The 7500-nt window shown below is 51.1% G+C and overlaps 1 non-coding gene and 1 pseudogene across 1 annotated transcript; both read right to left on the bottom strand.

The window, feature by feature from the left end:
* Positions 1 to 6232, bottom strand: part of LOC123688230 — a 9126-nt pseudogene extending 2894 nt beyond the window's left edge.
* A 507-nt stretch (positions 6233 to 6739) lies between these two features.
* LOC123686942 lies at positions 6740 to 6894 on the bottom strand. The gene has a single exon (XR_006748695.1). It is a non-coding gene; the product is annotated as a 5.8S ribosomal RNA (ribosomal RNA).
* Between the last annotated feature and the right edge of the window lie 606 nt (positions 6895 to 7500).

The raw sequence follows: 7500 nt of genomic DNA, 5'->3' as shown, positions 1-7500 counted from the left end.
GCGGGACTCCATGAATTCACATGTCAGCCTCAGCAGGAACTGGGCGTCTTTGTTGCTCTCAGAAAGTAAGAGGAGATCGTCCGCATATCCCAACACCGAGATATTCAGGTCGCCGAAGCCGATTCCCTTCCTAATCCTGAGGCCGGAGATGAGCTCGTCCAATACCATGTTAAAGATTATGGGAGCCAACGGATCACCCTGTTTCACCCCCCTCCTCAGTGAAAGGGTCACGACCTCGACTCCGCCGCAGTATATTGTTGTGGTCTGTTCAAAGAAAGTTGCCATGATATAATTGGCGGTGTTTTTATCCACTCGAAAACGCCTCAGTGCCCTGTCGATAGAGTGGTGGGAGACTCGGTCGAATGCCTTCTGAACGTCCAGGGATAAGATGGTAAAAGGGTGGCCTTGCTTCCTTCTTTCCTTAATTATCGACTGCATCGTTATGTTGTTCGCGAAGCAGCCGTCCAACCTGGTGAAACCTCGTTGACATTCGTCCAGGGTGATGGAATTGGACAGTCTTTGGGCGATAATCCTGTTGACCAAACGAATCAGGATGGAGGTGATAGTTATAGGTCTCCAGTTTCCCGCAAGTTCGAGGTTTTCGTTGGATTTTGGGATGAGAATTGTGCGGCTTCTTCTCAGTGGCTTTGGAATATACTGGGAGAACAGCACCAGGTTTGCCAGTAGCTCTAAGGTGACAATAGGGATCCTGGATAGTCGGGTGGAATCTATGCCATCAGGTCCTCCGGTGGTTTTTCCCATTTTCTTGATGGAGTCGGCGATCGCGGGACTACTTATGGGGGAATATATATCGCATGGAGAGGGGGCGAAGTCGCGAACGGGCGTGTCGTCCCTAGGTGACTCGCTTGAGAAGATTCCTTCGAAGTGCTCCTTGATTGCCTCGGTGGTTGGTCTTATGTCCCCATTGTTGGAATCTTCTCCATCTATCAGCTCATCAGCAAGCTCTCGTTTCTGATGAGTGTACTTGGATTGCATGTACTTATAGAGCTGGGCCCTATATCTTCTACCACTCTCCTGCCTTATTGGTTTAACCGGCCCAGCTCTCGTTCGAGTGGAGGGGGTTCTTCCATAAAGACCACAGATCTTCTCCACCCACTCGTCAAACACCCGCTCGTGCCCTTCGATGCGCATACATACAGCCTGACAGGTGGCTATAGCGTCTTGATCATGACTCAACTGGCTGCACAATGCCAGAATGTGAAGCAGCACCGGGTCATCAATCAACTCCACCCCCTCGCTGGGCTCGATGTGGCCAGTCAGGTCACCGTCGACCGCCGCCGATCCGGAAGCCGCGGTGAGGTCCGCGTCCGCTGGGTCCCCAATGTCCGGTATCAGAGACACTAATTCTCTTTCTCTCAAGGTTCTAAGCTGTTCGACGACATCAGCATATTCCTGTGCATATCTCTTCTTTCGAACACCTTCTTTTGGTCTGTTGAGGGCGGAGGCCAAAAAGTCTAGAATGCTGTCGCCCTCGTATTCGAGCTCCAGACGCGCCATCTCCTGTAGTTCTCCGGTTGTCCATCGGCCTTTACGGGTTCTATCCTCCACTTCTGATTCCAGGTCGGCGTTGTAATCGTCGGGGTGGGCTAAGCGCATATGCTGGCGCATGGACCGGTATGAGGCGTACTCATTCTTGCACACTGGACAGGTTCCCTCGTCTCCTGTCACAGGGCCCCGACAAAATCTTCTCTGATGGTCGCGTAGGTTCCTTTCAAGCGCGTACGATTTACCGCAGACACAAGGAAAAGGCATTGCAACTGTTGCCAGACGGTATAAAAAACGAAATAACTCGCCTCGACAAAAAACTTACAAAAAGTCAAAAATACAGCAGCACTTATCGTGTCCAAAACACAAAACTCTCTGAAAGCTATTCAAAAACAGCGACGTGGATTGAAGCGGGCCCATTTACGAGTCTTCCGACCCTGCGGGCTTCAACGGTGCATACTTGTCCTCATACGCAAGGATCCAAACATCCAAGGGGATCCAGTGACCCGTGTGTAAGAAAGGCAGCTCTTGAAATAAAAGCGGAGAGGTGTCTGACATCATTAGCGTAGAAAACCACGGCGTATAGCGGCGGTGCCCGAAACCTCCGCCATTTTGCAACTTTTCGAAAATTTTCTAAGTCCGGTATAGATACCCGACTCCTTCACCATTTTGCAATTTTCTCAAAATTTTTCTAAGTCCCTCTTCAGCCGAAAATTCTTAGCGATTTACTTGCCTCCGATATAAAGTTGGGGCGGTCCAGGGTGTTGAATAGGGGAAAAATCTATTAAATCCAGTTGCCAAATTTTTCTCAGATCGTCGAGGGGCGGATAAATAGGTGGAAACTAGCATCGGCAAGCATCAATCTCGTAGTAAATCACGATGTGTAGCGGCGCCACCCGAAATCTCCACCATTTTGCAAATTTTCGAAAATTTTCTAAGTCCAGTATAAAAACCCGACTCCTTCGCCATTTTGCAATTTTCTCGAAAATTTTCTAAGTCCAGTATAGATACCTGACTCCTTCGCCATTTTGCCATTTTCTCGAAATTTTTCTAAGTCCCTCTTCGGCCGAAAATTTTTAGCGATTTACTTGCCTCCGATATAAAGTTGGGGCAGTCCAGGGTGTTGAATTAGGGGAAATTCTATTAAATCCAGTTGCCGAATTTGCCTCAGATCGTCGAGGGGCGGATAAATAGGTGGAAACCAGGATGGCGCCTCCCCCAGCGTTGATGTCTCAATTTGGGATGGTTACGTGCTTGCCAGATCGTTGAAGTCTCCGGATGCTGAATTGGCGTGTCGGAAAAGCTCCTCTATTTTACTCAGCAATAGAGTCGGGAATTGGTTGAAAGCTCCCCTAGTGTGAAAGCTCATCCATCGCGAGGGTGAAAAAGCTCGGATGAGCTTGAGCTTTTAAAGCTCGACTTCCATCAGCTCGCCAAAGCTTTGGGAGCTTTGAGGGACAAAAGCTCACCTGCAATGCCTGTCTTGTGTTAGGGCCCCTGGATGGACGATAGGTGTTCATCTCGCATTTTCGACACTTAGCTGCAGGAAATCCATGACGTAGCTAAGGTGGTGAAAGACGTTGAAGGATGACGTGGTTACCTGTTTACGTCATCAGATTGGAGCGTCGATGTAAGGGCATAGGAAACACTCTAAACCCGATGCATGCGTCAACTACGCCACTGGGTTGGTAAACTGGCGTGATTTTCCACTGGCAGCAAAAAACGAAATAAACGCGTTTTTATACGATGTTGAACTGAGGACTGATAAGATTCACGTTAGAATATATGCGAAATGAAATCGATATTTCGTGAAACAAAGGAAATAAATCACAATCAACTCGCCATAATTTTTGAACGCGATGGCCGATTTGCACAATTATTTCACTATTATGATCCTCGTGTTTAGCACTTTACGTTGAGACCACCCACAGAATTTTCCGACACGCGGAACCCACCCAAAACTTTACAGATATCCGAGCATCGTGCTCGCACATCCGTCTCCCACGACGGCACGAGAGAGAGTGATAAGAGAGTCATAGTTACTCCCGCCGTTTACCCGCGCTTTTTTGAATTTCTTCACGTTGACATTCAGAGCACTGGGCAGAAATCACATTGCGTCAACACCCGCTGGGGCCATCGCAATGCTTTGTTTTAATTAGACAGTCGGATTCTCCCAGTCCGTGCCAGTTCTGAGTTGATTGTTAGATGACGGCCGCAGAGATTACCCAGAGCACCCTTGCGAGCACTCACGGGGTCTCGAAGCTTGACGATTCCGCGGGAGGCCAAGACGCGGGACCGAGCTCGGATCAAACGTAACGCAAGCGAAACGCATCACCTCGCCCAGGCCCGGTACGTTAGCCGTGACCCACTTCCCCAACAAGCCCGACACGCCACAATCCTCAGAGCCAATCCTTATCCCGAAGTTACGGATCTAATTTGCCGACTTCCCTTACCTACATTATTCTATCGACTAGAGGCTCTTTACCTTGGAGACCAGCTGCGGATATGGGTACGAGCCGGCGCGACGCCTACACGTGGCCCTCTCCCGGATTTTCAAGGTCCGAGGAGAAGATCCGGACACCGCCGCAAATGCGGTGCTCTTCGCGTTCCAAACCATATCTCCCTGCTAGAGGATTCCATGGAACTCGAACGCTTATGCAGAAAAGAAAACTCTTCCCGGATCTCTCGACGGCGTCTCCGGGTCCTTTTGGGTTGCCCCGACGAACTCTCTTACGAGGGCCCGGTTTAATTTCGGTTCCGCTGCCGGGTTCCGGAATAGGAACCGGATTCCCTTTCGCCCGACGGGCGTGCGTCACGCGTCAAGATGCATAGCATTTCTGCCACCACTTATAAACACGATTAACAACGCCACATCAACATCGGCTTTCGCCTAGGGCTTAGGATCGACTGACTCGTGTGCAACGGCTGTTCACACGAAACCCTTCTCCACCTCAGCTCTCCAGGGCCTCGCTGGAGTATTTGCTACTACCACCAAGATCTGCACCGAAGGCGGCTCCAGACGGCCTCACGGCCAGCCCTTCTGCGCTCACCTCCGCGACCCTCCTACTCATCAGGGCTTCATGACCGCCCCGAAGGGCGACCGCACATGCCACTGACGGCCGAGTATAAGCACGACGCTTCAGCGCCATCCATTTTCAGGGCTAGTAACTTCGGCAGGTGAGTTGTTACACACTCCTTGGCGGATTCCGACTTCCATGGCCACCGTCCTGCTGTCTTAAGTTACCAACGCCTTTCATGGTATCCCATAAGCGTCGATTTAGGCGCTTTAACTCGGCGTTTGGTTCATCCCACAGCGCCAGTTCTGCTTACCAAAAATGGCCCACTTGGCACTCTGATCCGAAATCTCGCGGCTTCACATTCAAGCAAGCCGGAGATCTCACCCATTTAAAGTTTGAGAATAGGTTGAGGTCGTTTCGACCCCAATGCCTCTAATCATTCGCTTTACCGGATGAGACTCGTATGCAACGAGCGCCAGCTATCCTGAGGGAAACTTCGGAGGGAACCAGCTACTAGATGGTTCGATTAGTCTTTCGCCCCTATACCCAGTTCCGACGATCGATTTGCACGTCAGAATCGCTACGGACCTCCATCAGGGTTTCCCCTGACTTCGTCCTGACCAGGCATAGTTCACCATCTTTCGGGTCCCAGCGTGTACGCTCTTGGTGCGCCTCCTCTCGCAATGAGAATGAGGCGCCCCGGGAATGCGGGTCAGTCATGGAGACCGACCATCTTCCCTTAGTTCACATAAAGTGAACCGTTACTTTCATTGCGCCTTTAGGTTTAGTGATTCCCAATGACTCGCGCACACGCTAGACTCCTTGGTCCGTGTTTCAAGACGGGTCCTGAAAGTACCCAAAGCAATAGCGTCGCTGATCGGCGTTTCAAGAGGTCTGTCCAAGAACACCGCGGCGAACAGTCGCAAACGGACGGAATCGGCACTAGGTCCGATCGCCATCACAATTCACATACTTGCCACGGGCCGGACGCGAACTAAGTCGCGGCCTCCCGCCATCAGTAAACCGTCGAGCGAGCTGTTCGGAAACCCAGTGTCCGTAAACATCGGAAAATCCGAGCTCACGGGCTACACTCGAGACCGTAGAACAGCACCCAACGGATCGCGACGACCTACTAGGGGAGAAGTGCACGCGTCCGAAGCCGGAGATGAACCGAAGGGAACAGCCAACGCGAACGTCGCCGTTTCCACAGTCAGTAAATCCCAACAACAGGCGCGAATGAATCTCCCCATTCGACCTTTCGGGTTTCTCAGGTTTACCCCTGAACGGTTTCACGTACTCTTGAACTCTCTCTTCAAAGTTCTTTTCAACTTTCCCTCACGGTACTTGTTCGCTATCGGTCTCGTGGTTATATTTAGCCTTAGATGGAGTTTACCACCCACTTAGGGCTGCACTCTCAAGCAACCCGACTCTAAGAAGAGATCCTCTAGCAAGCCGCAGCGGTCGCTACGGGCCTGGCACCCTCTATGGGCGATGGCCCCATTCAAGATGGACTTGAACGCGCCGCGAACTCGCCAGATAATGGATCCTTCCAAACACCACATCTCCCGGCGACCGGTTACGATCGCGGGATTCAGTGCTGGGCTAATCCCTGTTCGCTCGCCGCTACTAAGGGAATCCTAGTTAGTTTCTTTTCCTCCGCTTAATAATATGCTTAAATTCAGCGGGTAGTCTCACCTGTCCTGAGGTCGTATGTTCAAATCATCGAAACGTTCCGAAACTAACCTTTGGCGGCTCATAAAATCACGTACCTTACGCGAGGGAGTTAGCCTACTCAAAGGCGTCTATTATCTCCTGCTCCGTATGGCGGATCATGCGAATCCAAGCAAAGTGCTTCGGTGTTTCGGGGGTGCGCTCATGAAAGCTCATCCGCAACGCGCGACAACTGGCACATTAAAGCGATCGGACGTCGTTCAGATTTCTCGGACACGACGATCGCATGTCTACAGTCATGGGCGCAGATCGAGCAATACCACGACACCACAATATATGCTTTCGCAATTCAAGACGGCGCGTTACGAAAACAACTCCTCATCATTCCAACACACGAGGCGTCGAAACGACAGAACGTTGATCGTCACGCGGCAAACCGTCCAACTCGCCCAAATGACCTTCGGTACAGGATCAACGTTAGACGACCTTTACGTCGTCACTTCGTCAAGCCATAACGTCTGGCCGGGCAGTCTTTGTAATGGAACCGACCCTCAGTCAGGAGTGGTCCGAGGACAGTGTCCGAGGACCGCAATGTGCGTTCGAAATGTCGATGTTCATGTGTCCTGCAGTTCGCATGTTGACGCGCAATTAGCTGCGTTCTTCATCGACCCACGAGCCAAGTGATCCACCGTTCAGGGTAATCTTTTATGTTCGATTTCTCGGTACTAGTCGCAATGGACTTTCCCTCGAAATACGAGACGCCAACTGCGAACCTCCTCGAGAATGACATTCCAATGACTGAGACGACCCACTGAAGGGTCAATACGTCAGTCGATCGGCGCAAAATCTTCGGTTCAACTAGTTTGCGTACTAATCTAGTGACAATTATCGTAAAAAATTCGGACGGAGACAAACGTCGCAGACAATCCCGAAAGAGCATAAAAACGCTAATGTAACGGGCGTCGCACAACGTCGACGTCTTCGTCCCTGGAATAGATCGTCCTACCGAAGTCCGTAGACAACGGTAACGACTGATCGATTTCGGGCGAGAATCTTTAAAACCTGCAGCCGGCTCCTCGTTCCGTGCCAAACACGAAACTTCGCCCAGCCACGAACGCGGCAATCCAAGCGCTTCGAATCCTTATTCCGAGCACATCACGAGACTTCGCCCAACTACGAACGTCAGCATAAGCAGCCGGCTCCTCGTTCCATCAAGGAACTTCGCCCAACCACAAACGCCGACATAAGCGGCCGGCTCCTCATTTCGTGAGCATCTCTAAACATGGACCTACAACGAAGGCTGCAC

This window comes from Harmonia axyridis, chromosome X, assembly GCF_914767665.1.
Source record: "Harmonia axyridis chromosome X, icHarAxyr1.1, whole genome shotgun sequence".
NCBI lineage: Eukaryota > Metazoa > Arthropoda > Insecta > Coleoptera > Coccinellidae > Harmonia > Harmonia axyridis.
Note: the sequence above shows the minus strand (reverse complement) of the source record. Positions and strands in the feature narration are given on the sequence as shown.